At 37.1% G+C, this 23,608-nt stretch overlaps 1 protein-coding gene and 1 pseudogene across 2 annotated transcripts in view; one reads left to right on the forward strand and one right to left on the reverse strand.

Moving 5' to 3' along the window:
• The window catches only part of LAMA2 (laminin subunit alpha 2), a 601,080-nt gene that overhangs the window by 39,214 nt on the left and 538,258 nt on the right, over positions 1–23,608 (forward strand). The gene's annotated exons all lie outside the window — the stretch shown is intronic.
• On the reverse strand, positions 1,161–15,357 carry LOC112622153 (annotated as a pseudogene). The gene is made up of 3 exons (XR_003118950.1): positions 15,238–15,357; positions 2,345–2,547; positions 1,161–2,302 (listed from the first exon to the last, which is right to left on the reverse strand). The product of XR_003118950.1 is annotated as a mesoderm-specific transcript homolog protein-like (transcript).

Below are 23,608 nucleotides of genomic sequence, written 5' to 3' on the forward strand. Positions count from 1 at the left end.
TGGATATCCTTACTTGCACATTCCTTCCAGAACTTACAACTTAACATGGCTCAAACTTAACAGCTAAACATTCTCCCTCTGAGGCGTCCCATTCTTTCCACAGTCCTCACCCACCTCCATCAAGTTATTCTCCTCCTGTTTCCAAATTTCTGCTGAGGGTGCCATCCGTCTTGCAGGTATAAACCATTAGATTCCTACTAGATCCCTATCTTTCTTCCCATTATATCAATGAGCAAGGTCTTGATTCTATTTCTTTTTTTGTCACAATTTTTATTAATAGGAAATAAACACTTATTCCCGTTTCAACATTGTTGTACTTGAAGTTGCTAATTTAAAAAAAAAAGAATTTTAAATAATCACTTAATAATCATGCTTTGACTAAGACAATGAAATGTGGCTTAAAAAAAAAAGTATTCAGCATCATTTGCTCATAGGTCTTTCAGAATCTGTTCTTAAAGTTTCTGGAACTTTCCTGTCTGTAAAGTACAGGAAATACTGAGCTACATTGGAGAGCCTCTCTGGGACAGGCAATGGGGAGTTAAGCAGTTGTCATAAAGGAATCAATGTACATTCAGCACAGTGACTTGGACTCACAAGAATCCCTTCCCCTCTACAGTAGCTCAGGAGAGATATGTTTCTAAGCACAGAGGTATGCGGAGTCTCAGACTGTTATTTGCTGTTCGAATTGGTCTCCCCATCTAGTAACAGTAAATCTCTGACACGGATGCTATTGGCCCTTAATGTTCTGTGATTTTAGGAAATAGTTTGGATTTAGTTTAATTTATTCAGAAATCAAACATGTTTAATTAGGTTCACTACTCTAGCAGAGTAAGGGTATGCTGGTTTAGTATCTTTATAATATATATATAATGTGTAGGTAAATCATAATCTTAAATCATACTTAGAATACTATATTATTTAAACTAATATCTATTTTAACAAAATGTGTATAACTAAAAACAGCTCATGAAACTAAATCCAAAGGTATGACAAAGAGGACTCAGCTCTGTGTTGCTTAAAGAACTGTTCAAAAGCGTGTGCCCATAAAGCCATTCAAGGAGAGGGAAGGAGGTCCCCTTCTCCTTATTCTTAGTGTAGAATTCCTATTGGGGCTGGGCCAGAAATGAGCACTTCTAAGTATTTCAGAGAAGTCCAAAGTGTTAAAAAAAAGTCTTCCATACAAAAGAACGTCTTTCTGAATCAGTGAATAGTAATGCTCATTAGAATTTCCTAATAACACAAAAACAAAGCCAAGTCCATACATTCGATCAGTTGTCAAAGTAATAGGAGGTGGATTATGTCAACCTTAGTCAGAGCTCCTGCTGGCTTCTTGCTATACACTGTTCACCAGTTTGAGTAAAGTGAACTTTGTGAGAGAATAGTGTTTGATGGCCAGGACCTCTTCTGGGCATTCTTCCTAGGTGGAATACACAACAGATAAGGGAGTAGAGGAGGTAATACAGGGAAGCTACTCATTCCAGCTCAGAAGGAGGTGATGAAGCCCGTATATGCATTCAAGGAGCCAATGGCATCCTCTAGCTGTGGATAGTGGCTTATGTGGTGGTCATCCAGGATGGACACTGTGGACCACAGCAGCGTTTTCCCGTACAGCTCCAAAAACTCTGGATAGAGATTTACAGGATCCAATGGCCCATAGATAAAATGAATAGGGATAGTTACAGAGGCAAGAGCTCCCACCCAGTGCCTTCTGAACTTCTTCCTCTGATTGATGTACTGTAAGAGACCATCAATGGCTAAGTTCCTGTCATTGTTGGGGATCCCTGCCCACATGTCCCACAGCTCACTCTCAGAGGGCCAAGTATGCAGCCCAAAGACTGTGGTGAGACCTCGAGAGAATACAAAGAAGTTCATCAGTTGTGTGAGGATGGGTGATAGCACACCTCCATCTTTGAGTAGCATTTGGAGAAGGAGAGGACGGTGAGTCTCAGGGAAGATACCTCCATTTGACAGAGACTCTATATGGTATGCCGACCAGATCGATTCTGCTTGTACCTGAAGAGAAGGTCCTGAGCAACAATTATCTCCACAGTCATGAGACTTGATCCTGAGGTTCTGGAGCCCCAGATGCCGCAAAAGCGCTCCCACGATGCTGACCTGCTCAAATATGGACTAGTGATGTGGTCTCGGTTTGTCACTGAAGCCAACGCCTAAGAAATCAAGGGCAATCACTCGATGAAACCTCAAGGTCAGATCTTCCCAAATATTGTACCAATCGTAGCTGGATGTTGGAAAACGTGTAAAACCACAACTATCTCCTGACTTCCATCCACACCCACAGAGTCTTGGTAGAAGATACGCAGTCCCTTGTAAGTGAAAAACTTGCCTGAAGACTTCCAGGAGTGAAGATCGTGTGAGAGCTGAGGGGGCCGGATGTGCGGGTACGCAGCAAGCAGAAGCACTGCCCACAGCCCCACCCGGACCCACCTGGACCCACCACTCCCTCATCCTGCGGAGGCGATCTCTGCGCGCGGCTGCGTTATCCCAAGCTGCCCGCCGCAGCGTTGCAGAGCACAGGGCGCCGCGGCCCTGCAGGGCCGGCCGGCGGCGGGGGCGCAGTCAGCAACCCATATCCAGCACAGGGCGGCGCCGCGCCCGGCAGCTACAGCCACTCTGGCGTGCACTGCGGCACTGCATTTGCTAGGCGCGACTGCCGCAAGGGAAGTGCCCGGGTGTGCTGGTTGCCGCGGCCTCTATTTCTAAACTATTTCTTTTATTTTCCTATTTCTTTTCATTCCTACTGCTTACACCCTCACTGACTATTGCAACCGCCTCTTGAGGGGATTGAAATATTCACAGATATTCCATTTATTCTCCTTTTGGGCATGTAGTAGGATTACATTTGCTCACCCCTGAAATTAGGCACAGACACAGTCAATGAAACGTGAACAGAACTGACATGCGTTACTCTTAGACTGAGTACGAGTTTTACAAGCCAGTGCATAATTCACCATGCTATAGAGACAGATGATCTTCCAGATGGATGCCTGAGTGTAGTGTAGCTCAGTTCCCCCCACCCTTCACACATGGGCCCAAAATGTACACGGAGCAGCAGCAAGAAATACATGTCCTTGCTATCTTTGTTAGTTTAATCCACAGAGACTTCGGAGTCTGCAGTTATACAGCATCTTAGCCTGTCCTGACTGATATGATCCCTTTACTGATTTCTCTACTCACAGTCTCTTCTCTCTCCGATTATTCTACATCACTATCATATTAATCTTCCTGAAATAGAAGTCTAATTACATAAATTCCTTATGAAAATCTTTCAATATTTCCCTGTTATCTTCACTGACTTTCACATCACAGAGTGCATCTCAACTTCCTTTTAAAACTCCCACGGTTTCTCTACATGCACACACACACTTTCTAACGCGTTCGCTTTTCTGTTCCTGTGATTCTAGGATGCTCTCTGCTAGTCCTGTCCGTTTAAGTGCTACCTATTCTTAAGTAACAGTTCAAATGTCAGTATCTCTATGAGGCCTTTTCTGGATCTCTGCAAAAAAACCGGGGGGGGGGGGGGGGGGACAAGAAACACCTTCCTCCCAAAGGAACAAAGAATGGCAATTACTTATAAGTAAGCCAGATTTTAGCAATTGGACCATTTTTGTCTTAAATATAACTAACCTGTCTCTGTAGCTTACAAGGTATTCATAAATTCTTCAAACAAAAGAAATTTATCATAAAGGATACAGGTAAATAGAAGTTCTGTGAAATTGTTTTAAAAATAAGTAAATAAATGAATTCCCAAAGGACTTTGAGTCTTTATTGTAGTTCTCATCACACTTTGCAGTGGCCATTTCTAGCACTTTTCAGGCAGTAAATGGTCTTCTTTCACTTCCACGTTGTTGAAAATTCTTTTGCATAATGCCTAGTAAATATCTTAATGTTGACTATCTGAATGAATGAATGAATGAATGAAATTAAGGTTATATTGTATTTTACAACTACCACTTTTTTCTTCAGAAGTCACAACAAGGCAAATGTTGCCAATAAAATAGTTCTCAAGTTAAAAAACATAAATATCTGAGAAATGAACTGAGAAAAGGAGAAATCGTTACAGGACATGAATGGTACAGGATAATAGTACATATCAAAGGGTGAACTCTGGGTCACAGCTTGTGGGATCAGGCAAGAACATATCTAGTCATAGTCTTTCAAATAATCTTCTTAAAAATTATTTTTTCTGAGATCCACTTTTATTCTTTTCTCTGACTAATTTTATTTGGCTTTTAAGCATTTCTTCGTGACTTCAGTTTTTAAACAATTTAAACAAATAAAAATTACGTTACAGAATTGTTACTTTTAAACTCTTACTTTCCACTGGGACTGTTATTGTAAAATCTGTTCTTATTCTTTTAATTTATCTATATTCTTTTGTTTTAAATGTAATAATTGTTCATTATATTTTTCTCCAACTGCTTTAAATGCACCAAACCTTCTTTTCTGTGTAAGTATCAAAGTCCATAAATATTCTTTGTCATTATCCTAACCTTGAATAATAAAAGGAAAAAAAAACTCTCATAACTTTTTATTATGCAAAATAGTCCTTAAAATATCCCCCTATTTTTACTGTAAATGTAGTCTTCACGGCAACAGTCAAGAGAACAAGACTTAGTCATTCTTCATCACACATTGCAAGGGTTATGCCTCTTCTGTTGTGAGGCCTGCAGCAATATGCTCACAAGTGGATCTCTGGGTCATTGACTGCACTTTTGCTAATGAGAAATCTTCAGTAAGAGTGACCAGGCCTTATGCAAATATCTCCAGTAGTTTCTTCCACTAGTGATGCCTTAGAGCCTCAGAATCCATCACTCAACAAGTGTTTACTGAAAACTTACTGATACTCAGATCTTAAACTGTTACTAAACAGAATACCAGATATGGGATAGAATTCCTGCCTGAAGGGTTTATACTCCAGACAAGAGTTACATATATTACAGAGAAGCATAACAGAGCAAGTGATTAAGTTCTAAATTTCACTGTACACCCTAAGAAAAAGGAGAAATTGATATGGAACATGAATGGTATAGGAAAACGGTCCTTAGGGAGGCCAGACACGAGAGGGTGAGCTCCAGGTGATCACTTCTAGGATCAGGCAAGAACATATCTAGTCCTGGAGTTAAGATTTCTATTTTTTCTAGATTTATAGAGGTATAATTGTCAAGTAAAAATTGTATATATTCTAGATATGCATGATGATTTAATATACATGTCGATTGTGAAATGATTACCACAACCAAATTAATTAATATGTGTATCACCTCACATACTTATCACTCTGTGTGTGCGTGTTTGTTTATGCCTGGAGGACATTTAAGATCTATGTTGGGAAAATTTCAAGTAAACAATACAATATTGTTAACTATAGTCACTATTCTATACACTAGTTCCCTAGAACTTATTCATCGTATAACTGAAAGTGTGTACCCTTTGACCCAAACCTCTCATTTACCCCAATTCCTGGCAACCGCCATTCATTCCACCATTCTACTCTCTGCTTCTATGAGTTCAACTTTTTAGGTTCCACATGTAAGTTAGATCATACTGTATTCGTTTTTCTGTGTGAGGCTTATTTCACCTAGCACAATGCCCTCCAGGCTCATCCATGTCATTGCAAATAGCAGGATTTCCTTCTCTTTTATGGCTGAATAATATTCCTCTATCTCCCTCTCTCCCTCTCTCTCTCTCTCTCTGTGTGTGTGTGTGTGTGTGTCTGTGTGTCTGTGTATGTGTGTATACCATATTTACTTTATCCATTCATTCACTGATGGATACTTAGGCCATTTATTTATCTTGACTGTTGTGAATGATGCTGCTATGAACATGTGGATGCAGATATCTCCTTGAGATACTGATATCACCTTTTAAAATATATAGCTAGAAATGGGATTGCTGGGTCATATTGTAGTACTATTTTTATTTTTTGAGGAATCTCTATGCTCTATGGTGTTTTCCACAGTGGCTATGCCTATTTACATTCCCACCAAAAGTATAGAAGGGTTTCTTTTTCTTGGTTTCCTCTCCAACATGTGTTATCTTTTATCTTTTATGTAGTAGCCATCCTAATAGGTATGAGGTGATATCTCACTGTGGTTTTGATTTGTATTTCCCTGGTGATTAATGATGTTGAACACTTTTTAATATACCTGTTGGCCGTTTGTATGTCTCTTTTTGGAAACATGTCTATTTTTTAGGTATGTTTAGGTTCTTTGTCCATTTTAAAATAGGCTTATTTTGTGTTTTCTTGCTATTGAGTTGTATGAATTCTGTATATATTTTGAATATTAACTCCTGATCATAGATATAGTTTGCCAATATATTATTGCATACCACAACTTGCTTATTTATTTTGTTGATTGTATCCTTTGCTGCAGAAGTTTTTAGTTAGATGCAGTTACACTTCTTTGTTTTTGCTTTTGTTGCCTGTGCTTTGGGTGTCATACCCCAAAAATCATCACCAAGACCTATGGCAAGGAGCTTTTTCTTTATATTTATTTTAGAAGCTTTATGGTTTCAGATCATACATTTCAGTCTTGAACCCATTTTCAGTTATTTTTGTATATGGAATAAGATAAACATCCAAAATCATTCTTTTGCATGTGGATATCTAGTTTCCCCAGTACAGTTTATTGAAAAGACTATTTGTTCCCCATTGTGTAGTTTTCATGGCCTAGTCAAAGATTAGTTGGCCATATATTTGTGGGTTTACTTCGGGTTATTCCATTTCTTTGGTCTATATGTCTGTTTTTATAGCACTACTACACTGTTTTGATTACCATGGCTTTGTATATAGTTTGAAATCATGACCCATTATGCTTCTGGCTTTGTCCTTCTTTCTTAAGATTGCGTTGGATATTTTGGGTCATTTGTGATTTCATTTGAATTTTAATTATTAAAATTCTTATTCTATTTTTACAACTGTTTTTTCCACATTTTCTTTTCTTTCTTTTTTTTTTTTTTTTTTTTTTTGAGGTGGAATTTCCCTCTTTTCACTCAAGTTGGAGTGCAATGGTGCAATCTCACCTCACTGCAACCTCTGCCTCCTGGGTTCAAGTGATTCTCCTGCCTCAGCCTGCTAAGTAGCTGAGATTACAGGTGCACACCACCATGTCCAGCTATTTTTGTTTTTTTGTGTGTGTTTCTTAGTAGAGATGGGGTTTCACTATGTTGGCCAGGTTGGTCTCAAACTCCTGACCTCAAGTGATCCACTCACCTCAGCCTCCAAAGTGCTGGGCTTACAGGCATAAGCCACTACACCCGGCCATTTTTTCTACATTTTCTAAAAAAATGCCATTGAAATTTTGAGTGACTGCATTGACTCTGTAGATCATTATGGGTAATGCAGACGTTTTAACAATATTAGTTCTTCCAATTAATGAACACAGAAAATCTTTCCATTTATTTGTGTCTTCTTCCATTTCTTTCTTCAATGTCTTATAGTTTTCAGTGTACAGATCTTTCACCTCCTTGGTTAAATTTATTTGTAAGTAAGTATTTCATTATTTTTGATGCTATTGCTTTGGTTTCTTATTATTATTATAATTTGAGTTCTAGGGTACATGTGCACAACGTGCAGGTTTGTTACATAGGTATACATGTGCCGTGTTGGTTTGCTGCACCCATCAACTCATCATTTACATTAGGTATTTCTCCTAACGCTATCCCTACCCCAGCCCTGCACCCCCCAACAGACCCCAGTGTGTGATGTTCCCCTCCCTGTGTCCATGTGTTCTCATTGTTCAACTGCCACTTATGAGTGAGAACATACATTGTTTGGTTTTCTGTCCTTGTGATATTTTGCTGAGAATAATGGTTTCCAGCTTCATCCATGTCCCTGCAAAGGACATGAACTCATCTTTTTTATGGCTGCATAGTATTCCATGGTGTATATGTGCCACATTTTTTTAATTGATTTTTTTCCAGTCTATTATTGATGGACATTTGGGTTGGTTCCAAGTCTTTGCTATTGTGAATAGTGCCACAGTAAACATACATGTGCATGTGTCTTTATAGTAGCATGATTTATAATCCTTTGGATACTTAATTCTTTTTTGGATAATTTGTTGTTGGTATAGATGCACAACTGATTTTCATATGTTGATTTCATATACTGCAACTTTATTGAATTTCTTTGTTAGTTTCTAATATCACTTTAGATGGAGTTTAGGGTTTCCTACATAGAAGATCATGTCATCTGCAAACAGAGACAATTTACCTTCTTCCTTTCCAATTCAGATGAATGTTATTTCTTTTTCTTGCTTAATTGCTCTGGCTAGGACTTATAGTACTATGTTGATTGGGAGTGGTAAGAGTGGGCACCTGATAAGGTTAGGCTTTATGTCCCCACCCAAATCTCATCTTCAGTTGTAACCTGCATCATCCCCATAATCCCCACATATCAAAGGAAACCAGGTGAAGGTAATTGAATCATGGAGGGCAGTTTCCCTGATGCTGTTCTTGTGATAGTGAGTTCTCGTGAGCTCTGATAGTTTTGTAAGGGGCTCTTCCCCCTTCTCTTGGCACTTCTTCTTGCCACCTTGTGAAGAAGGTGCCTTGCTTCCCCTTGGCCTTCTGCCACAGTTGTAAGCTTCCTGAGGTCTCCCCAGCCATGCTGAACTGTGATTCAGTTAAACCTTTTTCCTTTATAAATCACACACTTTCTTGCAGTTCTTTATAGCAGTGTGAAAACAGACTAATACAACACCCTTATCTTATTCCTAATCTCAGAAAAGCTTTCAACTTTTCACTATTCAGTATGATATCAGCTGTAGACTTGTCGTACATGTCCTTTATTATGTTTAGATACATTCTTTCTATACCTAATTTGTTGGGAGCTTTTATCATGACAGGATGTTGAATTTTGAGAAATGCTTTTTCTGCATCTGAGATGATAATATGATTTTTATCCATTATTCTGTGAAGATGATATACAGTAGTCCCCGTTTATGCATGGGGAATACATTCCGGGACCCCCAGAGGATGTCTGAAACTGCAGATTTTACTGAAACCTACTTATAGTATGCTTTTTATTCTATGTATATACCTATGAAAAAGTTTAATTTATGTTAGGCACAGCAAGAGATTAACAACAATAGAGCAATTATAACAATATACTATAATAAGAGTTATGTGAATGTTGTCTCTCTCACTTCCTCTCAAAATATCCTATTGTATTAGACTCATCTTTCTTCTTGTGATGATGTGTGTGATAAAAGGTCACCATGATGAGATGAAGTATGGTGAATGACACAGGCATTTATGTAGGCATTAATCTACATAAAATTAGGTTACTATTGACTTTCTGATTATACATCAGAAGGAAGACCATTTGCTTTGAGTGTCCCTTGATTATTGAGCTATGAGAATGTTGATGGTTGGATGCCAGGTGTGTATGATGTCAATGTCCAACAGGTCGGTTGTGATACAGTTTGGATACCCTGGAAAAAGGAATGGTTCATCTCCTGGGTGGGAGGAAACAGGACAGTGTAAGATTTCATCCTGCTACTTAAAATGCACAATTCAAAACTTATGAATTGTTTTTCTGAAATTTTCCATTTAATATTTTCAGACCATGACTGAGTGCAGGTAACTGAAACCATGGAAAGTGAAACCAAGCATAAGTGAGAATTCTGTATCACATTTATTGACTCGTGTATGTTGAATTATCTATTTATTCCAAGGATAAAGACCTCTTAATCATGGTGAATGTTCCTTTTGATATGCTGTTGAATTTGATTTGCTAGCATTTTTTTGAGGATTTTTATATCTATATTCTTCAGAGATATTGGCCTGTAATTTTCTTTATTTGTGTTGTCCTTATCTGGGTTAGCATTGTATAACAGTGACCTCATGTAATGAGATTGGAAGTGTTCCCTCCAAGTGTCTGCTCTTAGATTTTTCTTTATTGGGAGATTTTTTTTTTTTTATTTCTGATTTATTCTCCTTACTCATTATTGGGTACTCATTACCCAAATTTGTTCAGATTTTCTATTTCTTCATCACTCAGTCTTGGTAGATTCTATGTGTCTAGCCTTTATCAATTTGTTGTAAGTTATTGTATTTTTTGGCATATAATTGTTCATAGCAGTCTCTATGATCCTTTTTTATTTCTGTTGCAATATCTCCTCATTAATTTAAAATTTTATTTAGTTGAATCCTCATTCCTTTTTTCTTGATTTGGCTGAAGGTTTGTCAATTTTGTTTATCTTTAAAAAAGTAACTCTTAGTTATAGTGATCTTTTCTATTATCTTTCTAGTAACTATTTCATGTATTTATACTCTAATGTTTATTATTCCCTTCCCTTTTCTATCTTTGTCTTAGTTTTTTTTCCTATTTTCTTGAGGTATAAAGTTAAGTTGTTCATTTAAGATTTTTTAAAATATAGGCATTTATCAATGTAAACTTCCCTCTTAGAACATCTTTTGCTGCATCCCAGAAGTTTTGGTATGGTGTATTGTTACTGTTATTTTCATTTGTCTCAAGACACTTTTGACTTCTCTTTGGATTTCTTTTTTGATCCACTGGTCATTTGGGAGTATATTGTTTACTTTCCATATATCTGTGCTGGGATTAATATTTCTGACTTTTTAGCCAGGCTGCCTGTATTCTAATTACAACTTCACCACTTACAAGGTATTTAGCTTTAGGTAAGCCATTTAAACTCTCAGTGCCTCAGTCCCCTTATCTGTAACAATGAGGAAGACAATGATATTAATAATAATAAGAGTATCTACCTCCCTGACTGATTGTGAAGATGAAATGAAATAGTCAGTAGAAACTAGTTAAAATTGTTCATAGTATACAGTATTTATTCTTTTTATGTATAACTGATGTTTTATGAGATCCTTAGAGTGCTAGACACTGTTTGTATGAATTATTTTATATGATCTCACCACAACCTTATAAAAAGGTTTTTATTGTCCCATGTTTTAGGTGGAGTGGTTACAGGAGTTAGTTTCAGCCAACAGTTAGTATATAGAGAAGCTGCTAGGCAAACATAAGATTTTTTTTTAATCTAGCATAAGGACCTGAACACTTTACCACATCTGTCTCCCCTGTTGACTATGAATTTAATGCCTAGATCCCATGAGGCAAGGGTCAAAGCATTTGATGTTGGGAATGTCGAACTCATACTTCTCACAGGATGTCCTTCTGACAAGTATTCTTTCTCTTACTTACTTATGTTTTGTTAATTTTTGCTTGGTTTTGATTGTTTGTAGACATCAGTTTGTAATTTCTTGTGTACAACAGAAATGAAGGGAAGATCCTGGGAGTACCAACATTTAAGAGTGACCAAAAGAATGGAAGCCAGCAAAATGGATAGAAATCTATCATCTTGACTCCCAAACCTACTCCATGTTGATAGTCTTAATCTTAGTTAATGATCCCTGCTGCTTGATCCAAAAACCTCAGAATGACTTCACTCATTTCCCTCCTTCTGTACTGTTGTTACCTCTTCAGAGACAAAACTTCAATACTTTCCACTTAGACTTTCACTACTGACTTCTAACTCATCTTTTTGCTGCTAGCTTTCTCTTACTTTGAGCAGTTATCCAGTTTACTCTAAGACCAGAGTAAATTTTCAAAAAAATAAAAGGTTCTGCAACTTTTCATTTTTCTTCAATTCCAACTCAGGTTCATATGTTTGTCACCCAGTCTAGAAGGGCTTTCCTCCACAATTTTGCTTGGCAAACTCCTTTTCGTCCTTTAAGACCCAACAAAGTTGTTGCCTTTTCATGAAAATGGACACTTTTCCATCCTTCCGACATTAACAATGTTTTGTTCTTGTGTCCATGATAAACCTTGTCATAATATATTACAGTTTATCCTGGAGGAAAGCACCACAAGACCAAGAATTTCCTTTGTTTTCATCCCAATGCTTGATACATAGTAGCCATTTGGTAAATACATGTTGAATGAAAGCATGAATTTATAGCATATTTACCTTCGCTTGACTTGGAGTTTCATAAGGAATGCAACAGCATCCAATTTATGTACTTTCTTTCTGCTTAACAAAGTATCTGACACAGAGTACAAAAGTTAAATATAATAAATAAAAGATTAATTGCATAGATTTTTAAAAGGAGATAGAAAATATTTTAATATCTAGGAATTTCACCCTAAGATGGAAGACCTGTGGGTGGTTACAAGTAGGTAAGCAGAGTCCAAAATGTAGTGTCATTTTCAATGGCAGAGGGGAACAGGAGAGTCAGTAAGAAACAAATGCTCAAGGAGCTTGAGTGGAGACTGAAATAGGCATCTCTTTATTATCTTATTGGCTGATTTATACTTCTTATAAAATAATTAGCTTACGCATTACCTCCTCTAAGAAACAAGAATCTCTCCTAGGCAGATTATCCAAAAGTTTGGGTCCAAACATGATCCAAAAGTTTATGGTGGCCTACCATGGTTCCTTTACAAAGAAAGACCAAAAATGTTCTGCCATTCTTGCTCATCATGATTTTGCCTCAATTTTTCAAGTTATGTTTTATTCATAATGGATTTTTTTTTTTCGTTTTCTGAACGTGTTCTGTTCCTTTTACTGCCTTAAAAAGCCCTTATCACTGAGTCTTCCTACTATTTCCTTCACCTCCACATACCCTACTGAATTTTCAAACTGCAATTCAAATATTCCTTCCTTAGGGGAATCTCATCAGACTGTCTCCCTAGACCACCACACCCCACTCAACAACTAGATCACATCCCTTTATTAGGGGTACTATTGTTTCAATATAATTGCAATTATAATTATTGACCCATTGAATGGGTTGATTCGTGTCCCTTCCTTCTTTATTATAAGCTTTAAGAGGGCAAAATCTATTTCTGTTTTTCTTATCATCTTTCCCTCTTTAGTACTTCCACATTGTCTGGTACATTTCTGACACCTAATAAATATTTGTTGGAAGGAATAAATATTAGTGAGAGAATAAATGGGTAATGCATTCATGAGTGAATAAGGATTATATCATATTTTTGTGGTACATATTTTGTTTACTTCCAATTACTGAAACAAAGAGTTTCATATCCTGAAATATGACCTGAAAGTCATGAAATGAAAGGTTTGATCAGGCTGGACATGGTAGCTCACACCTGTGATCCCAGCACTTCCGGAGGCCAGGGTGAGAGGATTGCTTGAGCTCAGAAGTTCAAGACCAGCCTGGGCAGCACAATACCTTGTGTCTACAGAAAAAGAAACAAAATTAGCTGAGTGTGGCGGTACACACCTGTAGTCCCACCTACTCCAAAGGCTGAAGTGGGAGAATTGCATGAGCCCAGGAGTTCCAGGCTGCAGCATGCTGAGATCATGCCACTGTGCTCCAGGCTGGGTGACAGAGCAAGAGCCTGTCTCAAAAAAAAAATTTTTTTTTAAATAAGAAAGTTTTGATAAGCAGAATATTAGTTTAAATATGAATGAGAAGAGATGTATAGCATTTGTAGGTGTACAGAGCCAAATATTCCATAAAGGAAGAAGTTAAGAGCAATGATATGGAATAAGCATGGGGCTTTTAAGAACTTGTCTAAGTAGAGGGTATTCTTTGGTCAGTACTTGAAAAAATAAAATAAGGCTTGCTGGAGTGGAGCAAGTCAATGGAAACCCTTCACAGTTAGGAGGAGCATTTACACTAAATGACTTTATTTCAAACATTCAACAAACACTGACTGTCTATTGGTTACCAGCCATATAATGTTAGGTGCTAGGGAAATAGAAGTAAGTAGAATGAGGTGGGGGAGGTTCATTGTGGCTCTTGGAAAAGAAAATACGTAATCAAAGTTTGTGTTAGAAGGGTCAATCTGAAGGCTTTTGAAAAATGGATCTGTGATAGGGAGGATGTTTGCTGAATGAACAAATCAATCGATTCAATTAATTCAATAAACTAATTATGATTTTAGTGAGTATTCTGTGAACCCTCACTTAGTTTGATTACCTTGACTGTGACATTTAACTTTGTATTTCACTACTTCTTTGCTTCTCTTACATTCAGTTAAAAATATTTTTAAAATATAATTTTCAAGGTTCAGAAACAAAAAAGTAAATGACATTCTGGAAAAAGATAGATGTGCTTAGAACCAAAAAATAAAAATAATGGAGATGGTAAATATGTAAGTGAGAAATATGATGATGATTTTCATTAACAAAATACACCATTAAATATATTCTCATGTGGTCCAAAGTAATTTCATTCTCTGCGCCCAGCGAGTTGTTATCTACCGATGGTGGTTTTTCAAATGCACCGTGCAGTTAGAGGTCTGTGACCCCCATCATAGACCTCCATCACTGAGAAGGTCAGAGGTAGAAGATGCAGTGGGACAACATTGGCCTCCATTAATCTTAGCTTGAAAAGAGGATCTTTAGAGAACACTATCTAAATTTAGCTGTGTTCAAAATGCTCCACCACAAAAGAGCAGCATAAAGCAATCTCATTAAAACAAGCTCAGAAAACAATTCCAGGATATATGAGTAAAAGCAAACTGAACAATGGAAGCACAAATAGTATGACCTTCTCTTGACTTCTACTTGCACAGCTCTACTTATTCAAGCTCTGTTTTGGACATTAAGCTTTTTTCATAGCCATAACTTTTGTGTTTTTTCAATCATCCCATCTATTATGTTTCCCCTTTTAGTTTTTATTGAGTTCTTTTAGGAGAAATTTGAAAAAAAAAATCTTTATAAATCGAGGTTTTTTTATTCAAGAGCTTTTAAAATAACAGTACATCACCAGATCATTAAAAAAAGTGTTCTATTGTAGTTAAGTTACTGTTCATTGAAATTTCTCTAGTCTTCAATGGGAGAGCTACTGTTTCTTCCAGTTGAGCTCAAAAGGAAAAGCAAAAAAAAAAGATGGGCAGAAGCCAGAAATGCTGAATAAATTAGTGTCCTTTTTATTTACTTTTTAAAAACTATGAATTGGCTCATTTAAATAGATTCTAAAAGTATTTGTATGTGGGTCCGAACACTGTTGTCATGGAGATTAAAACATTTTTGCTGTTGTTGTGTACACTAGAGATGGCAGTTTTCTTCTAGTTGATGCTTCTGTAGAATAAAAAAGAGTTGAGCTGAGAAAGGTATGTCTTAATGGAATTGTTAATATGTAGTCTTATTTTGGATGACATTTTAAAATCACTTACATATTTAATCTGTGTATTGTAGAGCATGCTGGGCAATTATCAGTTCCATTGGTACCTGCCTCAGTTGCAGTTCAGTCTTAAGTACTTACCAAAGGGAACTCATCTGGGGCGGCAGGGGTAACTGAAAAGTGTGGGAGCTGAGGAAGTGTTTGAGAGCTTGTGGGCAGTGTGCCTGCTCCAATTGTAGTCTCAGTGAGGAAGAGCACCATCTGTGCAAGATTTTCTCAGATGTCCTCTTTAGAACTCTCATTGTCATCAGTTCTATGTGCTCTAAAATCATTACTTTTTCTTCTTCATTTTGAACATAAGCTATTTTTTAAGACATACAGGTTTTATTTCTGTGTGATCAAAAACTATGTCTCGGGCAACTTCTACTTTTTGGGATTAACAATTATTTTCTTTGTGGTCTTGACTGTCTCACTCTCTCTGTTTGTATATATACATATATGGATGTATATATACACAGAGAGAGTGTGTGTGTATATATATACACAGAGAGAGAGTCAGTCTTGCTCTCTTAACCAGCTGGGGTGCAATGGTGCAATTACGGCTCACTGGAGCCTCCACCTCCCAGACTCAAGCAATTCTCATGCCTCAGTCTTCTGAGTGGCTGGGACTACCAGCATGCACCACCACACCCAGTTAGTTATTGCACTTTTTTTTTGAAGAGACAGGGTTTTGCAGTGTTGCCCAAGCTGGTCTTGAACTCCTGGGCCTCCAACAATTCTCCTGACTTGACTTCTCAATGTGCTGAAATTATAGGCGTGAGCCACCTTGCCTGATCATCGTCCACATATATTTTTGAAAGTGAGGAACAATGAGACTTTTCTAAGTTTTTTTCTGTTTGCTAACTTATCAGAGAAAACTAGTGGAAATAATATTAAAAAGAAATCACTAAATGCTACTCATGGATAATGTGCAAGAAAACACAGCAAAATTATTAGGCACAGATGAAGAAGAGAAGAAGAAAAATGCCCGCTTTGTGAGAATACCACAGTAGACCCTTCAGATAGGAGGTACCTTATTAAGAAAGAGCAATTCTTATTAATGAAGATTTAGAGAGATCACTTATAAGATATGTTTATGGCAGCAAGCTCATTCGGTACATATATGTAAGAGGAAATCAAGATCTGAAAAGATTTTCAAAGGTTAGAGTGATACATCTGTTATGATGCAATTAATAGTGATATACTCTCTATTGGAGATTTGTTCTCCAAAACTTGACCATCTAATACTTTGTAGGAACTAATATGTATAATATTAGGGGGCTTAGTGGACAGAAAGTTCATTAGTTGTTGGTATTGCGATAGAACGAGGAAAAAGCGAATGGGGCCTTATACAATGTGAATAGAATGGTTTCTCAAAGAGTAGTCTACGGCTCACCTGAGTACAAATCACAAAGGATGCTGACAATGCACAGTCAAGGTTCCCTACCTAGATTAAATGAATTAATTTTGGACTTAGGTTTAGATATTTACATTTTTATCAGGACTTCTTATGTTCACCCCAAAGTTTGCAAAATGCTTATCTAAAATAAGAAAGGTGATAGGCCTGATCCATCTTCTGCTTAGTAGGCTAAATCTGGAAAATATAAACCTCAGGTGCCAGACTACAGAGGGATATAGAAAAGCAATTACTTTTTGCATTAGTCCATCCTTGCATTGCTAACATCCTAAAATTTGGATAATTTCTAAAGAAAAGATGATTAAGGCCGGACGCGGTGGCTCAAGCCTGTAATCCCAGCACTTTGGGATGCCGAGGTGGGCAGATCATGAGGTCAAGAGTTCAAGACCAGCCTGGCCAACATGGTGAAACCTCGTCTCTGCTAAAAGTACAGAGAAGGAAGGAAGGAAGGAAGGAAGGAGGGAGGGAGGGAGGGAGGGAGGGAAAGAAAGAGAAAAACAAAAGAAAAGAAAGAAAAGAAAAGAAAGAAAAAAGAACAGAAAAGAAAAGAAAAGACGATTAAGTGGTTCTAGATTCTACAGGCTGTACAGAAAGCACAACAGCATCTGCCTCTGGGGAGGCCTCAGGAAGCTTCCAATCATGGCAGAAGGTTAAGGGGAAGCAGGCATGCCACATTGCATAAACAGGAGCAAGAGAGAGTGAGAAGGTGCTACATACTTTAAAATGACCTCATGAGAACTCACTATCATGAGGACAGTTCCAAGGGGGATGGTGCTAAACCACTCATGAGAAATCAGGCCCCGTTATCCAATTATCTCCCACCAGGCCCCTCCCCTAACATCGGAGATTACATTTCAATATGAGATTTGGGTAGGGTCACACATCCTATATCACTTTTGGAGAAAGAATGGAGGTAGCTGTGAAGGTTTGTTACATCATGGCATTTGAGGAATGGCTGGGGTGATGGCAAATATTTATCATCTAGAAGAGCAGGCTCAGAAAAGATATACCAGTTGTTTTCAAATATCTGAGAAAATATCAGTAAAAAGAAGTATAGTCATGTCCCTCACTTGCCGAAACATTTTGATTAAAAATGCATTTTAGTAGATTTAATTATGCCCTTTTCCTCTGGTGACCACCTGTTAAAATTTTCAAAACCTAGACCTATTAAAAAAAAATTGTCAGTAAGATGCATTTGTTGTACCAAACTTCTCAGTTCTGGACTTTTTAATCAGTGTAGTTGCCATTGGACTCACCCACCAGGTTGCCTGCTAATCCATCTGATCTGTGTCTCTTAAATACAGCAGGGAGTGAAGAACAGCTGCTTTTCTTATTTCATTCTCCTTCTATCTGTCATAAAATCCAGGTACCAATAACTAGGGATAAGCGTTTTACCGAGAAGTTATTTCAATAGCTTGAACTTAAATACCAGCTTAATAGTCAAAAAATAAAAATAATGTTTAGTATAAGTTTTAATAATGGCATATAGATGAAATATTTGGACTTAGTGACTTTTAAGTTGTGGCTGCTTTTTAAATGACTTCTCTGGATGTTTGAGGACTTTGTGTATACACGAAGTCCTATCACATTTGTGGTAGGGAGATTCTAAGATGACCCTCAAGATTCACAACCTCTGGGGTACGCATCTTATATGATCCCCTCCTGTTGAGTGTGATTGGAGCCTATGAATATGACGGGACATCATTCCCATGATTAGGTGACATTTTACAACAAAGTAGAAGATATAATTCGGATATAACCCAGGTCCCTAATTAGTTTTCTTCAAGCTACTCAAAAGGAAGATTATCCTGAGGGCACCCAACTTAATCAAGTTAACTCCTAAAAGAGCATCTAGTTCTCAGAGAGCTTTTCCTGCTCTTGAAGAAGCAAACAATCATGCTGTGAGAGGGCCACACAGCAAGAGGCTCAGGAGGCCTCTAGAAGCTGAGAGCAGCACTGGATTGATAATCAGCAAGAAAGCACAGCTGAGCTAACACGGAGACTGCAGCCTCTCTAGGTCGACAGAAACTATCATAATCAATGAATGCTGTTTAAAGTCACTACGTTTGTGATAATTTATTATACAGCACTAAAAACCAAATACGAAAGATTTTTTAAAAGTCTGAGTTGAAGATATCTTAAGCCAAATTGCATTTAATACACCTAACCTACTGAACATCATAGTTTAGCCTAGGCTACGTTTAACATACTCAGAACACTCACGTTAGCCCACAGTTGGACAAAATTACCTGGCAGCGCAGTACACTGTGGAATATTGGTTGTTCAACCTCATGAACATGTGGCGGACTGGGGTCCTCAGCTCACTGCCCCTGCCCAGCATCACACAGAGAAATGTGCTTCATATCACTAGCCTGGAAAAAGATCAAAATTCAAAACTTGAAGTATGGTTTATATTGACTACGTATTGCTTTGGCACTATCACAAAATCGAAAAATATCAGGTTGAACCACCGCAAATCGAGGACAATCTGTACCGCCAAACAGCCCATTACTCAAATCCTCAACTTTTTCTCTTTAATACTTGTGAACTCTATTTATATAGTCAATACTTCTTGATTTGAAAAAGGATTGGATGATAATAGAAGTGAAAAGTTTGAATGATTATACCCATTCTTAAGGATTGGATGATAATAGAAGTGAAAAGTTTGAATGATTATACCCATTCTTTCTTTTTCTTTATCTACAAACCAGCATCCAGTTGGAACATTGTCTAATTTTAGTTCTCAGGTTGTAAACTGCTGAAAGTTGAGGTTTTCTTACTGATGATTTTCTGCTGACATTTGATAAGTAGGTCTCACTGAATATCACAATTAATCTATTGAAGAAGATTGAGCGATATACACTGTTAAACCAAAGGAAAAATGGTAAATGAAATGATGATTTATATTTTTTTCCTAATTCATGAACATTGAATATTAATTTAGTGGTCTGCACTTGTAGCTTGTTAATTGTTTGATATCTAGCTGAAAAGTAAACTGTTATATCACAGATAGCTTTTCTAATTGCAAACACATCACCTTGTTTATTCATTTGTTCACTAATCTTTAATTAGGTATCTATTCTGTACCAAATGGTATGCCAGGGGTGAGGATACAAAGATAGAATAGAACGTTTCAGTACAGTGTGAAGAAAGAAACATAAAGAAATAAGACTGCTAAAGTATTTTAACTACCAGGTTTGCACATTGACTTCATGCTTCATTTGGATTTTCTGAGGCTTCAACGTTTTCTGTTTTTAAGACTAACCTCAAGGGTCAACTCTATCATGAAAATTAATTGCTATTTATGTTTCCATCTATAAGAAGAGTGAAATAAACAACAAAATCTAATGACATTGAAAAGTGCTTTCAATGTACTGTTGAGTGGGAAAAGCCACATTTTTAACTTGTATATTCAGTGTGATTCCAATTTTATAATTCTACTCTCGATCTGTATATGTGAATATAATACATAAGAAAGAGGTTGGAAGTAATTCAATCATGAGGTTAACAAGTTTTAACTCGGATGAGATTGTGTGTGATTTTTAAAAATTATATTTATTCTACCTAATAAGCATGTATTACTTTTATAACCTGAGAGATAAACATTATTGAAAGAGAAGAGCATGAATTTAAAGGGAGGATGTGAGACTGTAGTTGTTACATATTTTTTTTGGTTTGGAACTTGGTTAGGAAAGGAAAGAGGGACAGAGATTTTGGGACATAGAGGGAGATGCAGGCCTGAGGACAGTTACAGCGTTATAAAGGGAGAGGCTTAAGTATCATTGTAATATGAGCAGAAATTGCAAAGAGTGAGAAGCTAAAATGGAAGGAAGACGATAAATAGCTCAACAAGGTTTTTAGGGAAGCAGAAGTGACTCAGATTTGAAATACAGGTGACAGAATTAGTCCTAAGGAGGAGAAAGAAAAGATCTTTTGAGACCATAAGAAAGGAGGTGGAGAGTTGATGTAGCCATAAAAAATACAGAGATGAAAAGGTGGGAAGTTAAAAGAGCGTGTGTATGTAGCCTAAATTCTTGCTATGAACTAGAAAGCCAGGTCATTAGCTGAAATTGAGAATGGGATAGGGGTGTTCTTGGGGAAGTTAAGGCTAGAAAAATCCAAGCAAAGCAGGTAACAAGAGAGGGACTTGATTCCAGACTGTGAACAGATTTGAGTCAGGATCAGAAAGCCACCCTGGGATTTCAGTGCTGTAAACCTGTAGTGGGAACTCTATAAGAATACTAATTTCTCCCTTCATCTACAAAGATACTATACTGGTCCTGTAAAGAGGCTTAGTCACTTCCCAGTTTATGTATTTCAAGATTATATTCAAAAAACACAGACGGTTTTCAGTTTGTTCCCTAACCTGACCCCAGTCTCCCTGTTTGCATCCAAGACATACCACTACCACTTCTAAACCACCTCCATCCACACACACAACACACACTATGCTTGAGTCATTCCAAATTATACACCTTCCTCTAAATATTAGTGTGAAATTAGGACATTTGGGAAATGTGTTTGATATAATTTGCATGTTTGCCCCCTTCAAATCGCATGTTGAAATGGGATTCCCAGTGTTGGACGTGGGGACTCGTGGGAGGTGATTGAACTATGGGGACATATCCCTCATGAATGGTGAAGCACCATCCCCTTGGTGATAAGTGAGTTCTCCATTAGTTCCCATGAGATCTGGTTGTTTAAAAGAAATTGGGATCTCCCCCTGCTTTCTCTTGCTCCCACTCTCTCCATGTGACATGCGTACTCCAGCTTTACCTTCTGCCATGACTGGAATCTTCCTGAGGCCCTCACCAGAATCAGATGTCTGCACCATGCTTCCTGTACAGCCTACAGAACAGTGAACTAATTAAACACCTTTTCTTTACAAATTACCCAGTCTCAGGTGTTTCTTAAAAGCAATGCAAAAATGGCTTCACACTGTGATATTTGGTATTTTCTAGTCCAATAGTGAACATCCCCCCAATCTAGGATAAATACGGTATGAATATTTGAATATTTTTATGAGTAATAATTAAGCTTATTGAATTATCACAACTCCAGTGAGATATTTCTAATTTTAATATGATTAGAAAGATGAAGAAGTCAGGACCAGTGAGGGCTACTAACTTTTCAAGGACACGCTCATCCTCATGTGAGAGCTGGAACTCAAAACCAAACCTTGACTTTGTCAATATGCACTTTTGGTTCCCAATCTGATATTAGGTGCAGATTCTTTTCTCCTTTAACCAAGGGCCAACTAATACACCCTCCCACCCCGTCCTGCCCCAGCTCTCCTCTTAGAACCAAACTGTTGCTCTCTCACTTTAGTGAGGTGGAAGGAAGACTATTTCAAATTGACTGATGAATTAACCCTATCAAAGGTCAGAAAAATGTCAGATAACTTACGGGAGAAAAAATAAAATAAATATCAAAATATGGAAATGTTTAAAAAAGAAAGACAAGAAGGATAGGGGAAAAGAGAGGGAAGAATAGAGACAGAAAGGAAGAGAGAAGGGAAGGAAGAAGAATGTTTGATGAGCTTATGAAGGATGTCTCTTTGCAACTGAGTGTGTGAATTTAGATGCGTTTATATAACACGAAACAAAATGAAATGAAGGAAAAAAAAACAGATACAGTCAGTGATTTAAAAATGGGGTAATTCTTTCTGTTTTTATTTCACAAGTCTTTTGTAACTTATTTTAGAGTTTTAAAACTTTGTAGACATATTTAAAATGCTCAATTTTCACTAAAACAATCATATTTTTAAACATAAGGGCATATACTTGGTGTGACAACCTAACATTTACCACCAAGTGTTAAAGATGAACCCGTTTTAATTTTAACTAGATGATTTAAAACTTTTTTGATATACTTGAGAATTTGGAACTACCCAAAACCCCAAAATATGATCCTTCATAGTTTTTATTATTTCTAAAATATTTTGATTCTAAATAAATATATGTAAATACTATCTGGAGAATTTTAAATACTAAAAATTTAAGGAAAATATTGTTTAAGTACTTACAATATGCCCGGGACTGTACATGATGCTAAAAGTAGCAAGATGCAATGGTTACTGACTTCAAGTGGCGTCTTTTTGAAACAGAGGGCAGAAATGAATAAATCTAAGAGACATGATGTGAGCTTGTTCCACACTGGTGAATATGTGGCACTCAGAAAAAAGAGCGTGTGAAACTGCAGGAGAGGAGAAGCTTTGGGTTTGGTACTCCAGGAAGATATGTTCAAAGCGGAAGGGTAAAGGGCACTGATTGTTCAAGAAAAGTGAGTACTCTGGAAAGGGTCATTATTTCTGAAGCAACATACCAAAAAGGAGGCAGGAAAAGAGAAGACAAAACAGCAGTGTGGAAGATGGGTGAGGAGCCAGACCACGTGGGTAGAACTTGAGTATCAGAATGTTTCTCCATCTAAATGCTACTAGGACTAGAAGTCTTATGGACATTTTATTTACTCTATGAAGTACCCACCTCAGTGACAGACAAAGAGTCAATATCTGGGAGTAGCTTAGGTGGGTTCCACACTGCCCAGGATTGAGCCTCTTTCTCTCACTTTTTAGCTGTTTGACCTCCGTCAAGTTATGTCACCTCTCATGCCTCTGTTTTTTTGTCTGTAAATTGGGAATAATAAGGTACCTACATCTTAGAAGTATTGTGAGGATTATATATACATATATATAATAATATATCATATATAATGTTAATATATATTAACACATACATATAATCTGCACATATGCTTATTATGTATGCCCATATATATATATTACATTATATATTCATGTATATATACACATGTAAGGTGCTTAACAGAGTCCCTGGTACCAAATAAGCACTGAATCAACATTAACTATTATTATTTAGTTTGCCTGAAACATTCAAATGGTATAGCACTAAGGCCACGTAAAAATATCGTGTATCTCAGCTATTGAAACTTTTTTCAGATTTTTGGGTATCTAGGATAGAGAAGGGGAGGAAGGATCTAGTCACATAATATTTGAGAGTCAGAAAATTGTTTTAACAATCATGTGTTTGTATTTGT

The sequence above is a fragment of the Theropithecus gelada genome, chromosome 4 (assembly GCF_003255815.1).
Source record: "Theropithecus gelada isolate Dixy chromosome 4, Tgel_1.0, whole genome shotgun sequence".
NCBI lineage: Eukaryota > Metazoa > Chordata > Mammalia > Primates > Cercopithecidae > Theropithecus > Theropithecus gelada.